This window comes from Episyrphus balteatus, chromosome 2 (assembly GCF_945859705.1).
Source record: "Episyrphus balteatus chromosome 2, idEpiBalt1.1, whole genome shotgun sequence".
Taxonomy (NCBI): Eukaryota; Metazoa; Arthropoda; class Insecta; order Diptera; family Syrphidae; genus Episyrphus; species Episyrphus balteatus.
In genome coordinates this window covers 63,915,887-63,939,668 of record NC_079135.1, presented here as the reverse complement: position 1 = coordinate 63,939,668, position 23,782 = coordinate 63,915,887, and positions in this window count along the sequence as shown.

Below are 23,782 nucleotides of genomic sequence, written 5' to 3'. Positions count from 1 at the left end.
CATACAAAGCTATAACCAATTCGTATTGCGAAAATAAATTGTCGTTAGGCTTGTTTTTATACTGAATTTAAGTTTTTTTAATTTCTTTTAAATTTTCAAAAAAGGAACCTTTCTTTTCTTTAGAATCAAACGTATAAATTAGTCTATTTAATAGACCCTTTTGAATGGAACAAATTAATTGAAGAACTTTTATTGCTGTTAATTATTCCTTGGCATAAAGGAATAATCCAGCCAAAAACTCAGAAAACATCGAAACTGGTCGCATTTTAGTTTTTTTGATTAAACTCGAAAACCAAGCCTAAATTAAACAGACCTCGAGGGATTGATTTAATATAAACTAAATATGACAAACAAAAAAATTTATTTGCATCCTTATGGCCTTGTGTGCAATTTTGTGTATGTGTATTTTTATAAATACGTATCAAATGGGTGGAGCGACAGCCATTGGATTTGGTCTATTACATAGAAAAACATTTGGTACGAACTTTTCAACTATTTTGAATTTCCTTAAATAACTTTTCAAGTCGAATCAACGACCAACAAAAAGTTTCTCTTTTAAAACGATAAAAAGCCCAAATAATTTATAAACTAAATTGTGATGATAATTATTGCAATGTACTGATTTTAACCTACCTATAAAGTTCTATACAGGGTGTCCAAAAATTAATCGATCAAACGAAATATGCTGAAAGGACAACTTTAGGGCTCTCAGAACTTGGTAACTTGTTCATCCCAAATCCTTACGGTTTTCGATTTAATACAGTTTTTGTGAAATTTCGAAAAATCTCGACTTTGCAACAGTATTTTGCTTCTCCCCAGTGCTGGATTAGCCTCAAGGCAAACTAGGCAGCTGCCTAAGGGCCCCACTTCAGCTAGGGGCCCCTCGCCCCGACTACGAACAAACAAAATTTCTTGGAGTTGTACCTTCAATAAATAACAGAATTACATTTGTATTTGTAAAAATAAGAAAAAAGAAGAATAAAAAAACGTTTGCAAATCATTAAACATTAGCCCCGTTCCATTGGAGGTGGTAGTTTACTCATGACTCATGAGTAGATCTAGTACTATTGTTACGGTAAAATTTACCGCAACAATGACTGGTCTTTCTGTCCCTTTCTTCCCGTTTGCTTTGCAGGTGTTTCCTTCGATTTACTGAGAGAGACAAGGGCAGCCATGGGTCATCAGCCATTGGTAATCTCTTTCAGTAAATTTGTAGAAACAATAAACTTGATCTTAAAACCTAAATTGGATTGGTGTGCGAATCGACGAAGTGCACTCTGCTATTATACCGAGGGAGTGTGAAGTAGTAAAATCGGCCGACAGGTGGTCGAGCCTTAATTATGTAAATATGCCGACAGACAGGGGCGTACACTCCCTTGGGGCAAGCGGGGCGACGCCCCGGGGCCCCCGACTTACCTCAGGGCCCCCACTGGAGACAATGCAGAGAAGGAAACTGTTAGCATAAATTGAGTTACGAAGTAAATTGAAATGTATTTAAATCACTTCGGATACAAGGGAGACAAATTATGTCGTTCAGTGTAATGTATAATGCATTGGTAGCCACACAATATACATATGTATATTGATCTGATAAAAAATTATAATTTTATCTAAGGGCCCCAAAAAATATTACTTGAAAAATCTTTGCAAACATTAAGGGCCCCAAAAAAGCAAAAAACAACTTCAAGTCAGGGCCCTGCAGGGGCCCCAAATGCTTTTACTTCAGGACTTAAAAAAAAATTAAAAAATTTTTTTTTAATTAAATTACATTTGTTGATGGATTACTAAATATGACTTTATAAGGCCCCAAAAAATATGACTTCGGGGATCCAAAAATATTATATGAAAAATAATTTTTCAGGAACCCTTTAGTTGAGAGGCAATCAAATATTAATTTGGGGGCCCCAAAATCTTTTAGATACTAAGGAGAACAAAAATATTCATCAAATTTTCTGATGACATCACAAATATTATTTGAGGATCCTCAAAAGCTATTACTTCAGTGGTTCAAAACAACCAAATGGAAAATTAAATATCAATTTAGGGGCCTCTAAGCACTTAATTTTGAGGCCCCAAAAACAATTTCTCAGGGGCCCCAAAAGAAATAAACTATGTTTGATGATGGAAAATCAAATGTGAACACATTACTTCATAACAGAGGCCCCAAGAACTATCAATTCTAAGCTTCAAAAATTTTTATTTTAGGGGCCGCTAAATATTTAATTTTGGGGGCCCCTAGAACAAGTATTTACTACTTTTATGATAGAAATTTTAAGTAAGTATAGCAAAGTACGTTACGAACATATTAATACATTAAAATAAACCTAAAAATAAATAAGCCATACAAAAAAAATGTATGGCGTATACGTACTTTTTTTGTATCTAAGGGGCCCCCAAATATCAAAGGGGCCCCAAAATTAAGTCTTGTCCCGGGGCCCCCACAACTCAACGTACGCCACTGCCGACAGATGGTCGTGCCTTAACTTCAAAAATCGGCCCAGAGGGGGTCAAACCAAACACATAATTAAAACCGCCCACAGATGGCCTAACAAAAACTGGTTGATGCAGAAGACTGACCAAAAGATGGTCGACATAAAAGTATATTGGTATACGAGCAAAAGCACGGGTTACATTTGGTTCCCGATTGCTGAAGACAATCAAATTTGAGTATGGCCGAGGGCCCAACATATCTATATATACTAGGGTGGTCCAATTTTTTGGTTTTTACATTTCCGTTGTTCCCCACTCAAAAATTGGTTGCATATTTGTTTTGTATTACACACGTGAAATTTCAGCTTTTTAGGTAAAGTGTAGGTGGGCGCTCAACAGGCTTAAAGTTTTTGCTCAGATGCTGTTATAGCTGGGTCCGCATGCCTTGTAATTAACTTTTTCTATGATTTATCAAGTGAATTAAGTTATGTTGTGGTAAAGTTTTTCATGATATGTTTTTTCTTTCATAAAAACCCAATAGTTAAGTGATATTTTCACAGATAATTTTTATTCATTAAATTCGTCTGTAAGTATTTTTTGCTTAAAGTTAAAACAAAACAGAATCAATCAATGAAATATGAGCTAGTGACTCAAAGCCAAAGAAACTTGAAAATCATTTACTTGGTTGTCGGGAACATGCGTGCTTATCATGTTTAAGCCAAATTCCAACTCCAAGCCAAATCCTAATATGATATAATCAGGTATTAAGGGTAACAAAGTCTAATATTTCAATGCTGATGAGCGCCCTCTTCCTTTTACTTTTGAGGGCTAAAACTTTCAGCATATGTTGGTATTGATGTCTGTAGCAAAATAATGGGTGGGGAAGTAATGAATTATATGGTTTATTTTTTTGCCTTATAACGTGGACCACACTAATATATACACTAGCCCAAAAAATTAAGGGAACAAAAAATTCGTAATTTTTTTAAGTGATATTCGATAGGCTGTATCTCAGTAAAAAATGATCGCATCATGACAAAATAAAAAGCCTGTAAAAGCTCTATTCTTCTAGTTTACGGATTAAATGTTAAAATATTTTCTTTCTAACGGTAAAATAGCTAAATCGTTGAAACTGTTAAAAAAAAAAATTTTCCCATTTTTGTTTGTTTTTACTTTTCTCTTAAGAAAGTGGGAACATTTTTTCTGAAAAAATGTTTATTATTTTTAGAAAGGCTATTTATTTGGCTTTAAGATTCATTTTGTTTCAAACTCCTACGATTTTTTTTAACTGCAATATAAGTCATCAAACCAAAAACCATACTTTTGACTTTGACTATCAATATCTCAACAACGGATCACTGTACAAAATATTCAAGGGCACATTTAAAAACTTCATTCAATTTTCTACAAAGAAATTAAGTTTGCTTTTTAGCCCAGGGAAATTAGTAAATTAAATCGCATTTTTCGCGGGACAAAATTTTTTTCATGGAATGGGTTCGGTTGGTTGTTCTTATCATAAAAGTCAATTTGTTGGGAAAATTGGAGGTTGGGAACAGCCGCCATCTTGGAAAAGAGATTGGTATCATTTTTACTGAATAGCTCCATTGTTATTCATTTAAACAAAAATTGACAAAGGTAAAACTTATTAACAATAAAATTATCTAAAAAATGATATACAAAACAATTCCGTGAGTTGATTAAATAAAATTTTATAGTTGGTCAAAGTGCGGGTTTGTATCGCAAGGTTGGGGCAAAATGACATTTGTTCATATATCTGACAAACTTTTGATTTGTTTGGATAATTCTTCAAGAATGAATTATAGTACTTATAATTATCTATAAAATGAGCCCACAATCGTTTTTGTAACCATCGTATTGTAGAAGTAATCTAACTCCGAACCTCTTCATGTACTAGGCAAAAGTGAGAAAAAAGCTAGTTTTTTGCTAACAGGCAGAGCAAATTTTGGGAGTAGAGGTATAACCAAAATATAAGTACGCAGTTTTGCAGCCATACGCGTCTTAATATCGATTTCAAAGGTCTGACAACTCTAATTTTCTGCTTTGTACGGTTTTCGGGAGGTTAAATAACGTAAGTTTTCCAGTTAATGTGAATGGGCGTAATTTATACTATTTGAAATTATAAATATAAAAGCTGATGCTCTATCATTTTTCCTAAATCTAGACACCCCAATCTTGAGTATGTGACCAATAGAACTCAAGATATAAGCCATTTATGCGATTATGTTTCAAAGGATTTTTTGTTTAGATTTTTGTTTGTTTATTTGAATTGAAAAGCCTGATATGGTAAGTTAAAAAAGCTTATATCGTGAGTTCTATTAACCCGATCGCCGAGATTGAGGTGTCTAGATTTAGGGAAAATGATAGAGCATCAGCTTTTATATTTATAATTTCAAATAGTATACATTTAGCCCATTGACATTAACTGGAAAACTTACGTTATTTAACCCCCCCGAAAACCGTACAAAGCAGAAAATTAGAGTTGTCAAACCTTTGAAATCGATATTAAGACGCGTATGGCTGCAAAACTGCGTAGTTATATTTTGGTTATAGGTACCTCTACTCCCAAAATTTGCTCGGCCTGTTAGCAAAAAACTAGCTTTTTTCTCACTTTTGACTAGTACATGGAGAGTTTCGGAGTAAGATTACTTCTACAATACGATGGTTACAATAACGATTGTGGGCTCATTTTATAGATAATTATAAGTACTATAATTCATTCTTGAAGAATTATCCAAACAAATCAAAAGTTTGTCAGATATATGAACAAATGTCATTTTGCCCCAACCTTGCGATACAAACCCGCACTTTGACCAACTATAAAATTTTATTTAATCAACTCACGGAATTGTTTTGTATATCATTTTTTAGATAATTTTATTGTTAATAAGTTTTACCTTTGTCAATTTTTGTTTAAATGAATAACAATGGAGCTATTCAATAAAAACGATACCAATCTCTTTTCCAAGATGGCGGCTGTTCCCAACCTCCAATTATCCCAACAAATTGACTTTTATGATAAGGACAACCACCCGAACACATTCCATGAAAAAAATTTTGTCCCGCGAAAAATGCGATTTCATGCCTATATTTTGACTAATTTCCCTGAGCTATTTCTAAACAAATTGTTTTCTTATTTTTTAAATTAATTTAGAAAAGCTATCAAAATAGGCATTTTTACGGTTTTTTAGAAAATTTACCGCTATTTAATTTTTATGGGTGATGAAATTGAACTGATTGAAAAAAGTTAAATTTTGAAAAAGGCTTTTTATACCATTTTTGGATGTTTTTCCTAATTTTGAATTTTTTTTTTTCTTGGTTTATCTTAAATTTAAACGATATTTATCAATAAAATGTTCAAATAAACTCAAAAGAATTTGATTTTGCTCATAAAAAAGTTCAAAGAAGTAAGTCATTTAGACCTGCAGAAATATGGTGTTTTACTTCATCTCAAAAATTCAAACCCTCACAACAGAAAAACTGCTTGATGAATAAGTCTGAAACCTTGCATATCAATTTCAGGTATATTAAGCTTCAATAATTAAGCCTCAGTTCAATCTCATCACCCATAGAAATTAAATAGCGGTACATTTTCTAAAAAACCGTAAAAATGCCTATTTTGATAGCTTTTCTAAATTAATCTAAAAAATAAGAAAACAATTTGTTTAACAAAGCAAACTTAATTTCTTTGTAGAAAATTGAATGAAGTTTTTAAATGTGTCCTTGAATATTTTGTACAGTGATCCGTTGTTGAGATATTGATAGTCAAAGTTAAAAGTATGGTTTTTGGTTTGATGACTTATATTGCAGTTAAAAAAAATCGTAGAAGTTTGAAACAAAATGAATCTTAAAGCCAAATAAATAGCCTTTCTAAAAATAATAATCATTTTTTCAGAAAAAATTTTCCCACTTTCTTAAGAGAAAAGTAAAAACAAACAAAAATGGGAATTTTTTTTTTTTTTTAACAGTTTCAACGATTTAGCTATTTTACCGTTAGAAAGAAAATATTTTAACATTTAATCCGTAAACTAGAAGAATAAAGCTTTTACAGGCTTTTTATTTTGTCATGATGCGATCATTTTTTACTGAGATACAGCCTATCGAATATCACTAAAAAAATTACGATTTTTTTTTGTTCCCTTAATTTTTTGGGCTTGTGTATTTTTGTAAAAGATGGAACGCTAAGGTTATTTTTCTATTCCCCCAAATCTAACAAAAATCCACTGGTATTAATTTTAGAATCGCGGTGAAAAACAAATGATTGCCAACTTTCCTACAAAAGAAAAAAAATGAATGGGGTTGGGTGCCATCTTTGCCAAGTTTTTCTCATTAGTAATCCTGGTGGGGACAAATGCATTTTGTTAGCCGAAATTAGATTGTTTTAACTTTAATTCTTTTCTTTCTTTTTATTTAGTAAAAAAAAAATGGGGATGAATGGCTGAATGCGTTCATGGAATTCCCGCCACTGGAAACGATTCAGCTGCCGGCGAATTCCATGATGATAACGCAAAACCATGGGAGAACGAGAGTGCGAGTAAGTAGGACCGTTTGATTCCGACATGGGCGCTCTGCAGCCAATGAGCTGAGAGTTGCTGAAAGACGTGATCGGAATCGGCTGCTCCGGATTGGCCGAAAGCACTGGGGGTATGAGAGCGAAAAAGGATCGTCCAGGAAGAAAAATTTCTGGCGTTCACTTTTAAACTGGCAAAGTCAGAATAAAGATTAAAAAATTGGAAAATTGTGAAAAAGATAATTGTTAGAAAAATTTTAAAGTGATAAAGAATTTAATTTCGGCAGTATAGTTTGTTGAGTAGTTTTCGAAAATAAAAATTTTAGTGAGTGATAAAATTGGTATTTTTGGAAAATAATTTGGGAGAAAAATTGGCAGAGTGGTCAAGGGTGAAATTGGGGTCGGAAATTGGAAAATAATAGGATCGTTGGCAATCCAAAAAAAAAAAGATAAGTAGTTTTTTTTATATATATTTCATTGGTTTTATATTTCGTTTATCTTGGTGAATTTTGAATAAGCTTTTGCCTAAAAATCCGTTAGCTTTTGTTCCGATTTATTTTCCCGAAATTGCGGGACACGCGACCCAGTTAGTTTCAATTTTTAACAGTTCGAAAAACTGAACTTAGCGTTCCATTTTAATAAGTTAAAACTCTTTGTTGAATTGGTTGAAAAGATTTTGGGTTTTTGCCCTACTTAATTGCAAGGTTTCCCAAACAAATAAAAGCTTTCAAATCTCCACTAGAGAAAGTAAATTCGTTCTTTTTATTTTTTTAATTTTCCATCGTCGTTTTTCGCTCCAAAAGGTTTGTAATTTCCTTTCCAAAAAAAATTGCTGGCGCCCTTTTCATTTTTAAATTTCAGCTTGCGACGCTCCTGGTGAAAGTAAGTTGGAATTAAAAAATTTTACTATTACCTTTTTTTATTTTAATTCGCTCATTAAATTATAATCATCAAATCATAATATTCGCTGAACCCATCCCTTGCTGATTTAGCCGTGGTGGCAGCATATAAATTTGCTGTGTGTGTTACACTTTTTTTTGTTGCTTTGAATTCGCTGAACAAATTCAGCTCATAATCATCATACCGTCGTCATCGTCATCGTCATCGCCATCATAGTTGTCAGTCGCGGTTTTAAAATTTACTTAAATAATAATAATTGTAGTCGGAAAAAGTGTAACACTATAATTACCACATGATCTTCTACTCGAGGAGATAGGAATTTGTAGTTGTGTACTAGATTTCTACTCACGAGTAAACTATCACCTTCAATATAACAGGGCTATAATTGTACCTATACACAGAGCCGGTTTTAGGGGGGGGGGGGGGGCAGCCTGGGCCGTCGCCCAGGGGCGCAAGAATTGAGGGGTGCCGCAGGCGCCCCGAACTTTTACAAAAGTTATATAAATAACGAAGTCTTTCCAATCGATGTTTTATTTTTTTTTACATTCACAAAGGCGCCCCAATTTGTTTCTATTTTACATTTTCAACGGCGCTCGTATTGTTTGTCCTAAACTTTTTGAAGAATGAAGGCGCCCCCCAAATTTGGGTTAATTTATTTGGCTTCCGGAAGGACAATGGTGTCCAAAATCTTCGTTCATCTTTGAAGAACAAGGCGCCCCAATTTCTTTTGAAAGACTAAAGCAATCCTAATATTCCTCCTACCAATTTAATTTTTACAAAGGTGCCCCTATAGTAATGAATAAGGAAAGAGAAGGGAGACGGACAGAATCCCGAAATTAAAAATCCAGAATGCCCAAAATCCAGAAAACCCTAAATTCCGAAAACCCAAAAACACAAAATCCCGAAAACCCACAATCCCAAAATCCCGAAAACCCAAAATCCAGAAATGCTAAAATTCACAGCTTCTCCATTTCTCATAAAAACTAAGTTTGTGTGTGAGAATAAAAAAATAGGTCTGTTCGTTGTTCCCCCCTCCAGGGCACTCTAAGTCATTTCAATTAACTGTGAAAAAATCAGAGTTTCTCGGGTTTTCATTTTACATCGAACACCTCAGAGCTTTAGTTTCATCAGCGAACATCGAACACAGAGGAAATAACTCTGGTTGAAAAAGGAGCTACAAAAAACGCTTGACAACGAATTCGGAGCGACCCAGAGTGCCCTAGAGCTCACAACGAACAAACCTTATACTTATAAAGGTATGTTGTTTTCGATTGGCCGTCCGGAAGCGCCTGGAATCATTAAGAAGCGTGCTGCAAGTTTTTTATTCTCCTAGTGAAAAAACAAAACACAATATTTGATTTTTCACCAATACAGATATTAAATTTTAGAATTGGGTGGAAGCGATTCAAAGTTTTTTATTGGATTTCAGAATGAGTGAATCATTGAGTGATTCCAATCGAAAACGACATTAATGTACCTAGTTGAAAAAGTTTTTGAAAAAATATTGTTCAAATAAGACCAACTGTACCTAATCTTTAAATGTGTTTAAACAAAAAAGTCAGAGATAAAGGTAGTCTTGTCAATTGAGCCTAAATGACATGAATAATTAATTTTTTTTTTTAAGTTAACCTTTTTAAGTTAATACACTGCACATTTTTAATAAATGCATTAACAAGTATATGAGAGGTAAGACATAATCTGCTATTTCTTTTTTTCGTGATTTTAAAAAATTGTTTTTAGATGAATTTTTTTTTAGAGGCGCCACTTGCAATCTTGCCCAGGGGCGCCGGTAGTGCTTAAACCGGCACTGCCTATACATGTGTTTATAATGAATTATGACTCCCATCCCATCCTGAAGGGCACAACCCAGCGATGCCAGATTGAGGGATTTTTTCCTGTTTTTTTTTCGGTATTTTTGATTAGGGAAAAATGGAAAATCAACCCAGAAAATGGGAAAACAGTCAGCTCAAAATATATCACTTTTAAATACAAAAAGTTCTTTTTACAACATTTAAAAATTAAAATTCATCATATTTATATGACAAATTAAAAAAAAACTACTTCTTCCCATGTGCTTCAACCTTAATATTTAAACTGTAAATCTCTTCTTAAAAAAAAAATATTCTTATTACCTACTGGTCTATTCGAATATTATTTCAACGACATCGAACCAGAGTTTAGTAACGAGATGGTGCCATTATAGCCCGGGAGCCAGCGTCACTCATTTTTGAAAGATTTGATAATGGATGAATTTATTTTTTTCGGGCAGTTTTTACATTAGAAAAACATAAAATCGATGCCTGCAGGCGCACCCGTGGTGCATTAATTTACAGTTAATTTTCAAAGTTGTAAAAAAACCGAGGTCACATGTCTAACATGATAAGACTTGAAACCGGTCTAGAACGTTAGTTGGCACTGCCTTGAGAAAGAAAAACCATGCCTGCCACCTGGACAGTGGGGCGAAGTTATCCTGCCGCTGACCTAAAGTTGTAAAAAAAAACGGCAAATTGTTATATGTGATAAGGGCTGAAGTATGTTTAGATAGTTAGTTTGACATTTAAAATAGAGGAAAAATCATGCCTGCCGCTTGCGTCCCGGGGAGAAGTCGCCGGCAGGATCGAAAATAGTCGCACTGTCGCATACTGTATACAATCCAAAAATATTTTGTTTTTGGGTAGAAATCTGGGAGAGAAACAATGTTTTGATGAATTTTGTAGACCGTTTAGTAAAGAACACCGAAAAAATAATATCAGCTCTAAAAGTCTTTTATAACTCCAAAGCAAAGGGGTAAAAGGGGGAAAAATACCCATTTTAATCTATTTTATCAAAACGTCTAAAAAAGTAAAAGTAGGTATATTAAAATATACCTATACTTTGCATTAATATATACCTCATAACAATTATACCAGAAAAAGGGTAAGGAGGGGGGGGGAATCACCTTTTGCTGTTACCTGGCATAAGATCTTTACAAAACAAATAAGTTTTAAAAAAACATTTTTGTGTGTGCTTTTAGTTTTGGTTTTAATTTTTTTCAAAACGTTATAAGATTATATTTTAGTCAAAAATGCTGGACAGCACATCTTCGCCACTTCTGAATGACTCCATTAAACATGAAATATCTTCTTCATCAGAATCTTCGCTAGTGCTGACTTGGTTGTGGGTAGGTTCTTCATCATCTTCTTCGTTGTCAATTTGGATATTTGCGTCTGTTTAAAGGAACATAGATTAAAAACTGTATGAATTGTCAAAGGAAGATGGAAAGTTGATGTATTTACCTGAATCATTAATGTTTGATTAATCCTTAATCAAAACTTCGCTGACCGAAGTTGGTAATTGGTCACCTTCAAACCACCTAAACTCCAGTTTGCCCCTTATTTCTTGCCATCCACAGTTAGAAGGAGAGAGGACGGTGGGATTTTGGCGGTATGCATTACTCCATATACTTCAGATGTAAGCACATCTCAAAATTTGCTGGCGCAGCTCCGACTTGCATGGTGGCAAAATTGAGCCATCAAAGTTTTTTGTTTTAATTTTGAACGTCTCTTCAATGTCGTTGCATTTAAAGGATTTGACGAAAATTGAAAGCCGGGCTTCGTTGACGTCATTAAACTGTTTAAGTCCGTATATGTAGCAAACAAATCTTTCTAGTATTTCTAGTATGTCAAATATCTGTGCTTCGATGTCTGGATAGTTTTTCAGTTTTGAGAAGGCTTCGATGAAATCAGTTGAGTTTTGAAGAATTGTAAGTGGCCGCTTCTTGCCTTTTTTGAAAAATGCAGGGTTGAAGTCACATCCTGTGAAAGCATGGAATCCTGGAAGAGCTTGACATAAATCTGGTCCCAATGATTCGTAGAGCTTCGACACGTTGATGAACCTTTCTGCATTACCAACGCCAACTTTCAGCCAAAGTCTTACATTTTATTTCAAGTGCTGCATGTTTCCAAGTGCAATGACGAGAATGTCCGTATCGGAACAGCGAATAAGAACATTCGAATCTGGCTCCACTTGACAGGCGTGGAAAATGACTTTAGTGTCGGCGTCTTCGTGTGCAGGACATGCTTTATTTTCGTCTTCTGTTCTAACAACAGCTCCATTAACTTCCAAAAATTTGTAACAATTTTTATAGTTAACATAAACTGTTTTATTTTTGAAGAATGTCACCATCTCTTGATTTTTCCAGTCTTCGATCAAAAAAGACACCAAGCTCTCCTTAAAATTAATATTTCTCAGCTCGGATAGAAAGTCTGCAGGCCGGACTTGATCGGGACCCTTTATTTGATATACATTTGACTTCGGTTTGTACCTCGCAACGTGTGATCATTGTCCTTGATTGAGGGTGAGAAATACTCGTCAAAGGTTACTATCACCGTTCGGGCTGTACATCTCGTAAACATCTGCAGTATCTTTTTTGAAATATTTCCAAAAGAAGCTGGGATCTCTCTCATCAGATGAAGAATGAAAAATCCATCGAAAATTTGGACATCTACATGCGATGGTGGTTCTTTGTTATCCTTTGTTTCCAAAATGTTCAATAGGGTAGATTTATTAAATTATTTTTCCTAATTACTTTTTCTTGGAAAAAGAGCATTTAACCCTTTTTAGGTAAAATATGCAAAATAATTTTTCTTCATTACTTTTTCTTGGCACCAATTAGGAAAGCTCTTCATGTTGCAATCAGATGATATATGTCAGAAAAATCTGAGATTGTGCACGCAGAGAAGTTACTCAAAATAATATTAGATAAAATTGTTCAATAAACGTTCCCAATTTGTATTGCAGCTTAAGAATCTACAGAAGTTTGAAGATTTCTAACGTCTGCTTCTACACGAAGATTTTGGAAAAGAAATTGGTATCGTTTCTATTGAAAAGCTCTATTGTTGGTAATTTTAACAAAAAAATGACAAAGGAAAGATTTATTAACAATCCGTGAGTTGATTAAATAAAATTTTATAGTTGGTAAAAGTGCGGGTTTGTCTCGCAAGGTAGGGGCAAAATGGAATTTTTTCATATATCTGACGAAGTTTGTTGGGATAGTATGAAAATTATAAAATTTTATTTAATCAACTCACGTAATTGGTTTGTATATAATTTTTTAAGATAATTTTATAGTTAATAAATCTTACATTTGTCATTTTTTGTTTATTTGAACAACAATGGAGCTATTCAATAAAAACGATACCAATCTCTTTTCCAAGATGGCGGCTGCTCCCGACCTCCTATCAGCCAAACAAATTTATTTTTCTGATAAGGACAGCCCGCGAAACACGCGTTTTGGACGCGTTTCAGACGCGTTTCAGACGCGTTTCGGACGCGTTTTGGACGCGTTTTGTATGCGTTTTGGACGCTTTTCGGACGCGTTTTGGACGCGTTTCAGACGCGTTTTCGACGCGTTTCGGACGCGTTTTAGACGCGTTTCAGACGCGTTTTGGACGCGTTTCAAACGTGTTTAAGACGCGTTTCGGACGCGTTTTAGGCGCGTTTTGGACGCGTTTTGTGCTCGTTTCAGACGCGTTTTGGACGCGTTTCGGACGCGTTTTGGACACGTTTTGGACGCGTTTCAGACGCGTTTTGGATGCGTTTTGTACGCGTTTTGGACGCGTTTCAGACGCGTTTTGGGCGCGTTTTGGACGCGTTTCAGACGCGTTTTAGACGCGTTTTGGACGCGTTTCAGCCGTGTTTTGGACGCGTTTTGGACGCGTTTTGGACGCGATTTGGACGCGTTTTGGACGCGTTTCGGACGCGTTTCAGACGCGTTTTGGACGCGTTTCAGACGCGTTTTGGACGCGTTTCTGACGCGTTTCAGACGCATTTCAGGCGCGTTTCAGACACATTTAGGACGCATTTCAGACGCGTTTTGGACGCGTTTCAGACGCCTTTCAGACGCGTTTTGGACGCATTTTAGACGCGTTTCAGGCGCGTTTTGGACGCTTTTCAGACGCGTTTTAGACGCGTTTCAGACGCGTTTTGGACGCGTTTTGGACGTGTTTTGGGCGCGTTTCAGACGCGTTTCGGACGCGTTTCAGGCTCGTTTCGGACGCGTTTCAGACGCGTTTCAGACGCGTTTTGGACGCTTTTCAGACGCGTTTTGGACGCGTTTCAGACGCGTTTCGGACGCGTTTCAGACGCGTTTTGGACGCATTTCAGACGCGTTTCGGGCGCGTTTTGGACGCTTTTCAGACGCTTTTCAGACGCTTTTCAGACGCGTTTTGGACGCGTTTCAGACGCGTTTTGGACGTGTTTCAGACGCTTTTTGGACGCGTTTCAGACGCGTTTTGGACGCGTTTCAGACGCGTTTTAGACTAGAGATGGGTAGTTCCGGAGCCAAATAGTTCCTGGAACTAGTTCCTCACTCGGAACTAGTTCCACTCACTCATAACTAGTTCCACTCGTTCCACAAAATTAATTTAAACAGTTCCATCGTTCAGACACAGCCACACACAAAAGAAAGAAAGAAGAAGAGGAACAAGAAACAAAACGAAAGCGAATATGTCTCTGTCTCTGTTTGAAATACACAATACACACACGCATGTCATAGAATTCTCATCCAAAGCCAACACACATGGATGCCAACGAGTTGAGCGCCAAAAATTCACAAACCAAAACCACAACTACTTTCTTATGAATCATGCTCACGGACATGGAACTACATTAATAGTTCCAGTTCCATGTCTTCCATCAGGAAAAAATATTCAAATTCATACTATTTCTTTTTTTGATGCATTTTCCAGAAAAAAAACTCAAATTCTAGACAGTTCCGCGGAACTAGTTTCAGGAACTAGTTTCAGAACTAGTCGGTAGATTAAGTTTGTGTCAACTGACATAAGTTTTTCTGGTCTCTTTAAACGGCCATCAAGAAAAAATATTCAATATCATACTATTTCTTTTTTTGATGCATTTTCCTGAAAAAAAAAACTAAAATTCTATATAGTTCCGCGGAACTAGTTCCAGGAACTAGTTCCGATCGAAAACAGAACCGTTCCATGTTCGTTCCGGCTTTGGAACTGTTTTGCGGATCTCTGTTTTGAATAATTTGCCTAGGCTATAATAATAATAAAATCAAAATTGAAACTTTTTGAGTTCCGCGGAACTAGTTCCGACCGAAAAAAGAACCGTTCCATGTTCGTTCCGGCTTTGGAACTGTTTTGCGGATCTCTGTTTTGAATAATTTGCCTAGGCTATAATAATAATAAAATCAAATTTGAAACTTTTTGAGTTTTTATAAAACATGGAACTGTTAATTAATTAATTATTTCTTATTATTAGGCAATGGTTAAGTGAAAAAATTGTAAAAAACAAAAATCAATTATGTGCGGAGGAAGCAAAATACTGTTGCAGAGTCGGGATTTTTCGAAATTTCACAAAAACTGCATTAAATCGAAAACCGTAAGGATTTGGGATGAACAAGTTACCGAATTCTGAGAGCCCTAAAGTTTACCCATCAACATATTTTGTTTGATCCATTAATTTTGGGACACTCTGTATATTTAGTTATGCATTCGTACAAAAAAAAGTTGAGATAACATTTTTCCATGACATTACGATGATAGAGAATGTCAGTCTGTCAGTCTGTCAGTCTGTCAGTCTGTCAGTCTGTCAGTCTGTCAGTCTGTCAGTCTGTCAGTCTGTCAGTCTGTCAGTCTGTCAGTCTGTCAGTCTGTCAGTCTGTCAGTCTGTCAGTCTGTCAGTCTGTCAGTCTGTCAGTCTGTCAGTCTGTCAGTCTGTCAGTCTGTCAGTCTGTCAGTCTGTCAGTCTGTCAGTCTGTCAGTCTGTCAGTCTGTCAGTCTGTCAGTCTGTCAGTCTGTCAGTCTGTCAGTCTGTCAGTCTGTCAGTCTGTCAGTCTGTCAGTCTGTCAGTCTGTCAGTCTGTCAGTCTGTCAGTCTGTCAGTCTGTCAGTCTGTCAGTCTGTCAGTCTGTCAGTCTGTCAGTCTGTCAGTCTGTCAGTCTGTCAGTCTGTCAGTCTGTCAGTCTGTCAGTCTGTCAGTCTGTCAGTCTGTCAGTCTGTCAGTCTGTCAGTCTGTCAGTCTGTCAGTCTGTCAGTCTGTCAGTCTGTCAGTCTGTCAGTCTGTCAGTCTGTCAGTCTGTCAGTCTGTCAGTCTGTCAGTCTGTCAGTCTGTCAGTCTGTCAGTCTGTCAGTCTGTCAGTCTGTCAGTCTGTCAGTCTGTCAGTCTGTCAGTCTGTCAGTCTGTCAGTCTGTCAGTCTGTCAGTCTGTCAGTCTGTCAGTCTGTCAGTCTGTCAGTCTGTCAGTCTGTCAGTCTGTCAGTCTGTCAGTCTGTCAGTCTGTCAGTCTGTCAGTCTGTCAGTCTGTCAGTCTGTCAGTCTGTCAGTCTGTCAGTCTGTCAGTCTGTCAGTCTGTCAGTCTGTCAGTCTGTCAGTCTGTCAGTCTGTCAGTCTGTCAGTCTGTCAGTCTGTCAGTCTGTCAGTCTGTCAGTCTGTCAGTCTGTCAGTCTGTCAGTCTGTCAGTCTGTCAGTCTGTCAGTCTGTCAGTCTGTCAGTCTGTCAGTCTCTCAGTCTGTCAGTCTGTCAGTCTGTCAGTCTGTCAGTCTGTCAGTTTTTCAGTCTGTCAGTCTGTCAGTCTGTCAGTATGTCAGTCTGTCAGTCTGTCAGTCTGTCAGTCTGTCAGTCTGTCAGTCTGTCAGTCTGTCAGTCTGTCAGTCTGTCAGTCTGTCAGTCTGTCAGTCTGTCAGTCTGTCAGTCTGTCAGTCTGTCAGTCTGTCAGTCTGTCAGTCTGTCAGTCTGTCAGTCTGTCAGTCTGTCAGTCTGTCAGTCTGTCAGTCTGTCAGTCTGTCAGTCTGTCAGTCTGTCAGTCTGTCAGTCTGTCAGTCTGTCAGTCTGTCAGTCTGTCAGTCTGTCAGTCTGTCAGTCTGTCAGTCTGTCAGTCTGTCAGTCTGTCAGTCTGTCAGTCCGTCAGTCTGTCAGTCTGTCAGTCTGTCCGTCTGTCAGTCTGTCAGTCTGTCCGTCTGTCCGTCTGTCTGTATCAAGGGGCACGGTAGTGCCCAGCCAAGTTCTCTAGCAACTTTGGCACTACACCCTTATTTACAGGAAACAACTCAGGCCATTTTCGACCCCCCTCTAACTTCCACACCAAAGGTGCTAGAAATTTCAAACCCGCTACCCGTTGAGCTGGTCAAAACCAAACACCTCGCAAAATTTCAGCCTCCTACGATGAGTAGTTTCTGAGATATAGGGCTTTAAAAATCGCAAAAACCGTAACTGACTCACTGATTCACTGACTCACTGACAGATCATCAAAATTATGGAGAACTTCCCGATATCGTAGAAACTTGAAATTTTACACGGTGATAGGACTTGTGGTGTATACAAAGGAAAAAATCGAAAACTTGAGATTTTCAATTCAGGGGGCGTGGCATCCGCCCATTTCCGCTGAATTTTCATAAAATATTATAGAGCACTTCTGATTATCGTAGAACCTTGAAATTTGGTAGAATGGTAGAGCTGATAGTTTATACAAAGGAAAAAATTTTTAATTTGAGAATTTCAGCCAGGGGGCGTGGCAATCGCCCATTTCCACTGAGTTTTCATCAAATATTATAGAGTGCTTCGTAGAATCTTGAAATTTGGTAGAATGTTAGAGCTGGTTGTTTATACAAATTAAAAAATTTAAAATTTGAGAATTTCAGCCAGGGGGCGTGGCAACTGCCTATTTCCGGTGAATTTTCATCAAATATTATAGAGCATTTCTAACTTTCGTAGAACATTAAAATTTGGTAGAATGGTAGACCTGGGAGTTTATACAAAAGAAAAAATTTAAAATTTGACAATTTTAGACCAGGGTCGTGGTAATCGCCCATTTTCTCTGAGCAATACCTTGCAAAAAGTAGTGAAATCACAACAAAAACATTACTGTTAAAAAAAGAGCCAAGTTCTCCTATGTTGAAGTTATGCAAGCACAAAAAGTACTGAAATGTAAAAGTGTACCAAGTTCTAAAGCTTAGTTTTAAATTTGTATACATAAAATGTTGATTGCTTACTTGGCAATTTTTCAAATAGCTTTAAAAATCGGTAATTTAAAGAAAAATTGTCAAGAGAACAATCAACATTTTATGTATACAAATTTCAAGCTAAGCTTTAGAACTTGGTACACTTTTACATTTCAGTACTTTTTGTGCTTGCATAACTTCAACATAGGAGAACTTGGCTCTTTTTTTAACAGTAATGTTTTTGTTGTGATACGAAGTTACAGCCTAAACGGATGGACCGATTAACATCAAACTTGGTATGTAGCGTTCTTTGGTGACTCTCCAGAGGGGTTTTTGGAATTAATTTTGTTGGACCTAAAATAATGGTTCCTGTCATATATCAATTTTAGTGAAGTTGAATTTTCTCGAAAATGTCTCCAACGATTTTGTTAAAAAATTCTATTTTTTTTTTTGAAAAATCATTATTAACGGTACCTGCCATAGAACCGTTTTTTTATCCGATTTACTTCGAAACTACCCATTCGATTTCAACGAAACTTATATAATTTTTATGTAAGCCAAAAAAAAATTTGAAAAAATTAATTTTTTTATTTAAAAAAAAAATTTTGTTTAATCAAATTTTGTGAATATGGGCCTTTTTAAATTTTTGTTTTAGATGGTGATTAGTAATTTCTACAAAATGACACACCAATTTTATTTAATAACTTTCTTTCCAAAAAATCATTAATAAAAAATTAGTTTTTTTAAAAAACGGTTCTTTTAAAATTTTTTTTCTAAAAATGCATCTTAATAAAACAAATGAAATTGAATTCTTGTTTTGGATGGCAATTCTACTTCAGATGCTGTTTCATTATTTTGAAAAACGATTTTTATGTTTTTTTTTTATTTTTATTTTTTTTTTTTTATTCATATAACTACAATAATTACATTTACTAAATTTCTATATAAAAACAAAAAGTCTTAAAAATTTTAGCAACTTCAACCCGAAGAGCAAGTTCGTGCGACCCAGTCGTGCATTTTATTTGAGATATTGTTAGGATAGACACCAATAGCTTAAAACCAAGTTTGCAGCTTTGAAAGACCGGTGCTGATACCTCGATGCGCGAAAAACCGCGAAATTTTCGGAGTTTTTTCAGTTTTTAGTTTTCAAAATGTAAATGGTGCATATTATGGAAAATATTTATAAAAACCAAAAAGATGATACATTTTGCTACAATTTAAGCTTAACCACAGCTCTGTAGGTCCTAAACTTCTTAAAATAAGTCACTCCAAAAATTGAACGTAACATGGCAATATCTCTGTAACCAAATGCAAATAAATTTTTCAAACGTTTTGTACTAAATTTTGTAGTTGAATTGAACATTGGAGGCTTATTTTTCAATCTTCAGCATGACTATCAGAAGAATAATGTCAATGTAAAAAAAGTATATTCCTAGAATTAAGCTCTAACAGAGGTTTATTGAAAATTGGCCCATAAAGTAAAAAAAATATAACACAGTGCTTGAACAATACATCGTCTTTCAGCGCACTCATTTTTATTCAATTTGTTTTGTTTTCTTCCAACCCATGTTTTCAATTAATTAATAATAAATAAATATAGAGGAAAATATCTATCAGTGAAATTCCATTTTATAATTTATCGAGCAAAAAAATTAACTGTTTCTGAAAAATGTACCTACATAGCTTTCTGTAGAATTTAACAACACACACAAAAATGTTAACCTAAATTAAATCTATATAAATGTACGTACATATAGGTACCTACATATTTTTATTTTTGATATTATTTTTATAACCTACTCGTTTACATTTCGATTGCCAGGCCATGTGCTGAAATAATTTTAATTTAAGAAATTTCTTCCCTGTCCCAGTCTATCAACATTCCCAATGCCAATCCAAAGTTGAATATTGTAAAAAAAAAATGAAATGCAATCTCATCAATTTTCATCCCAGTAAGAGTTTCATTTCCATACAGGACAGGATGTTGCTGAATTTTGCTATTCAACACAAAACACCACTCTGCCATATACATGTACGTAACGTGTTATTGATTTTCTGAAAATTTATTTGTTTATGGATTCGCCCAATTCGTGTCAGAGATCTGTGCACTATGCTGTGTTGCTTTATATGTGTTTTTAACGAACTTTGAACTCAACAACGGATGCTTGCCCTCAATCCAGTACAAAAACGATGCTCATTTTTTTAGAACTAACATCAACATTCAAAGCTTCAATGAAAAAAGAGTAGGTGGCACGGAAAATGAGGATTGATTCCTACATACTTTTACAATTTATTGAGAATAAAAAAACACAAACTGTCTATCGCAAATATGCAGATATTTGATTATAAATTTTCCAAATTATTGTCAAAAAGGAAAATAATTTTCTTTTTTTCGTTTAAACACTAAAAGAAATATGTTTTTTTTTTTCTTGATTTTTAATTTGTCTTCTAATTTAGATAAGTTAATTTTTTGAATGCCCTTGCCCCCTTCCATAGTATTTTTACTTGAGATAATATACTATAGGCAAGTTTAGGATTCCGAAAAAGAGTCGAACTCCAGATAAAAATCCGCAAAATCATGACATTGCGATGATAGAGAATAGGGATGTTGCGAATATTCGCATCCGCATCCGCAAATTCGGAACTTCCGCATGAATTGGGACATCCGCAGCCACCTCCACATCCGCAATAATTCATGTGGAAGTTGCGACAAGAAAGAAGAAAGAAGTTGGTCGGAGCAAGCGAATGGCGCGTACCAATGAGAGTCACACGAATGGTCTGCGACTGATTTTTTTAGGCAAAACACAAAAAATAATGCAAGTCTTAATTTTATAGCTCCTTTTTACTAGAGCCCAAATGAGATAATTTCGCAAATTATTTCATTTCGAATTTCAAATGGAATAGGAAATTTTTAGAATTTGGAATTCGAACTGACCTAATTTGCGAAATTATAAAATTTGGGGTGAAAACAGGGTATTAATATTAATAGAGATCTTTCTTTCCGGACAAAAAAAAAGAGCCAGTGTCAGTGAAGACTTTAACGACAATTTCTACCCAGTCCACAAGGCAGTGTTCTAGTAGGGAACAATTATTTAGTAGCGCGCTTAATTAACCAGCCTCTGTGCAACCGACTTATGCAGAGAAGGTGGTGGTATTACTTTTTATTAAATCTAAAGCACCTATTTTTAATTTCTCTCATTTAATACAAATAATAAATATGTTATTTAAAACTGTATCATTATTTTAATTTATTCATATTAATTTTTGTATATGTATAAGATCTAAAACATGCGCATCCGCATCTGCAGATGTTAACTTTCAAAAATCCGCATCCGCATCTGCATCCGCGGATGTGTAAAAATCAACATCCGCAACATCCCTAATAGAGAATGCAACAAAATTTGGTCTCGTAATTCTGTCTCTCTGTCTCTATCTCGAGCTGGAGCCTAAACCACAGAAGGTAATTACTTAAAACGTGGCAGATAATTAATTAGAGCGAAATTGAAATTTTTTTTAAGATCAAAATTCACGGTAGGTACTTGCCATATTATCAAAATGGAAAAAGTTAATTTTCTCAAAAATGGCTTCCAATTTTGACATAGAAAACTTTTCTTAATGTCTGAATCTCGTCAACGACATGACCGATTCTAATGAATTTTTTTAAGTTTTAGAGTCGATTTTTCAATCTTCTAATAAACAGTCACTTAACTGTTTGACGAATAAAATTATTAGGCTCATAAACAATCAGATAACAACAAAAAAAATCTATCCTTCAGAATAACAAAAAAAAATGTCAAATTCAAAAATATTAAAAATTAAACGTCATTTTTATTCATAATAGTTTTTGTTTTCTTGTGCTCCGCTGTATTTTCATCAATATTTTCTTCAAAACAGCTTTGATAATTGGCACAATATTTCTGTTGGAATTATTCCTTAGAATAATTTTATTCGTCTCAGGGCCAATTTTTCAATAGTCAGTTAAACAGTCAGTTAGTACTTATTCCTAAGGATAGAGAAAAAATCAATTTTTCAACAGGCAGATATAGCTTATTCCTAAGAATAATTCTATCTGCTTCTTTCAGAGACGAATAAAATTATTCTAAGGAATAATTTCAATAAAAATATTGTGTCAGTTGTCAAAGCTGTTTTGAAAGAATTTTGAAAAAAATACAGTGGAAAACGAGAAAACAAAAACAATCATGAATAAAAATGACGTTTAATTTTAAATATTTTTGAATTTGACAATTTTTTTTTGTTATTCTGTAAAATAAATTATTCTAGATTGAAAAATTCAATGTTTTTATCTGATTGTTTATGAGCCTAATAACTTTATTCGTCGAACAGTTAAGTGACTGTTTATTAGAAGATTGAAAAATTGGCTCTCAGAAAGAAGCAGATAGTTTTATTCCTCTATTAAATGTTTTATTAAAGGAATAAGCTATATCCTGTTGAAAAATTGATTTTTTCTCTATCTGGGGAATAAGTACTTACTGACTGTTAAACTGTAAAGTGCAGCGCCTGAGATGGCTAGGTCACGTTGAGCGCATGGACAACAATGCTCCGGCCCGTAAACCCAGAGGGACGGCGTAGTAGAGGAAGACCTCGTCTGAGATGGCGCAACCAAGTGCAAGGGGACCTCAATCAACTTGGCGTGCGAAACTGGCAGCAGCGAGCTAAAGATAGAGCTGGCTGGCGAAGCTTGTTGGTTGAGTCCCAAAACCACAGCGGATTGTAGCCGCATTACGGCGCTGGTCATCCTAAGTAAGTAAGTAAGTAAGACTTTTAAACTGACTATTGAAAAATTGGCTCTTAGTAACTTATTTATTAAAATTTAGACATAAAAATAAAATTCAAAAATTTTTTTTAATTTGTTTTTTACAATTTTTTCACTTAACAATTGCCTAACAATAAGAAATAATTAATTAATCAAAATATTTTTTATTTCATGCGCCATTGCAGCAAAATTAATTAATAGTTCAATGTTTTATAAAAACTCAAATTCTGTCTGTTATTTCAGAGCAACACACACCCTGCATATAGTTTCTTTTGTTTGATATATGCATTAGAATTCAACAGAAGATGGACATCAATTAGTTCTACAAAGTTCACGTTAAATCCGGGAGAGGAAAGAAGTCAAATTAAAATATAAAAAATAGGGAAATTGTTTCTCAACATTTCCAACCGGATGGTGGCTATCCAACTGCATGTCCCGGATAAGAACCACCCTAATATAGATATATTTTTTCAAAGCTTTGGATAAACATTATGAATACAAATTAAATAAAATGCACGAATGGGTCGCACATACTTGCTCTAGCAGTTCAAAGCACTTTTATCTTAATTAATTGAAGTTGGGGAATAGTCGAAATTTAGGGCAAAATTTTGTTATATTTTTGTTATTGGACTTTTTTGAGAAACCTAAAAATGCAGTTTTATTGCAATAACTTACTTTGAATATTAAGTATGCAAAGTTTGATCAGTTTAAGACGTTTTCGAGTAATTTGCTATAACTCTCTATGGGAGGTACACTTTCTAAGCGAAATATATAATTAAAAAAAAAAAACAACTTTCAGAATTCTATAAAAATCTTTGTTAAAACTGTATTAAAGTACACGCAAAAATGCGCTCTACGCTTTTTGAACTAACCATTTCCAATAAGTCAATTAAATTATTTTATAGTTTTAGTGCGTGTGATAAAAGCGTATTTTTAGTTTTTTAAACTATATATTTTTATATGCTGCACCCTTCCTCGAACATATTTCTTTAAGTTTTAATGTTTAAAACACTAAGAAAAAAGGTTTAAACAAAATTTAAAAAAAAAGTACGTATACACCACAGTGAACATTTTGTATTTGTACTTTTTACTTGCTCTATAGGGCAAGTATTGGTTAAGTGTGGGAAACATACACTATCTCCAAAAAAATTCTCAATCGGATAAAATCTCTAGAAAATTTTTGTACCCAGGTAAAAAATCTCCATGTGGAA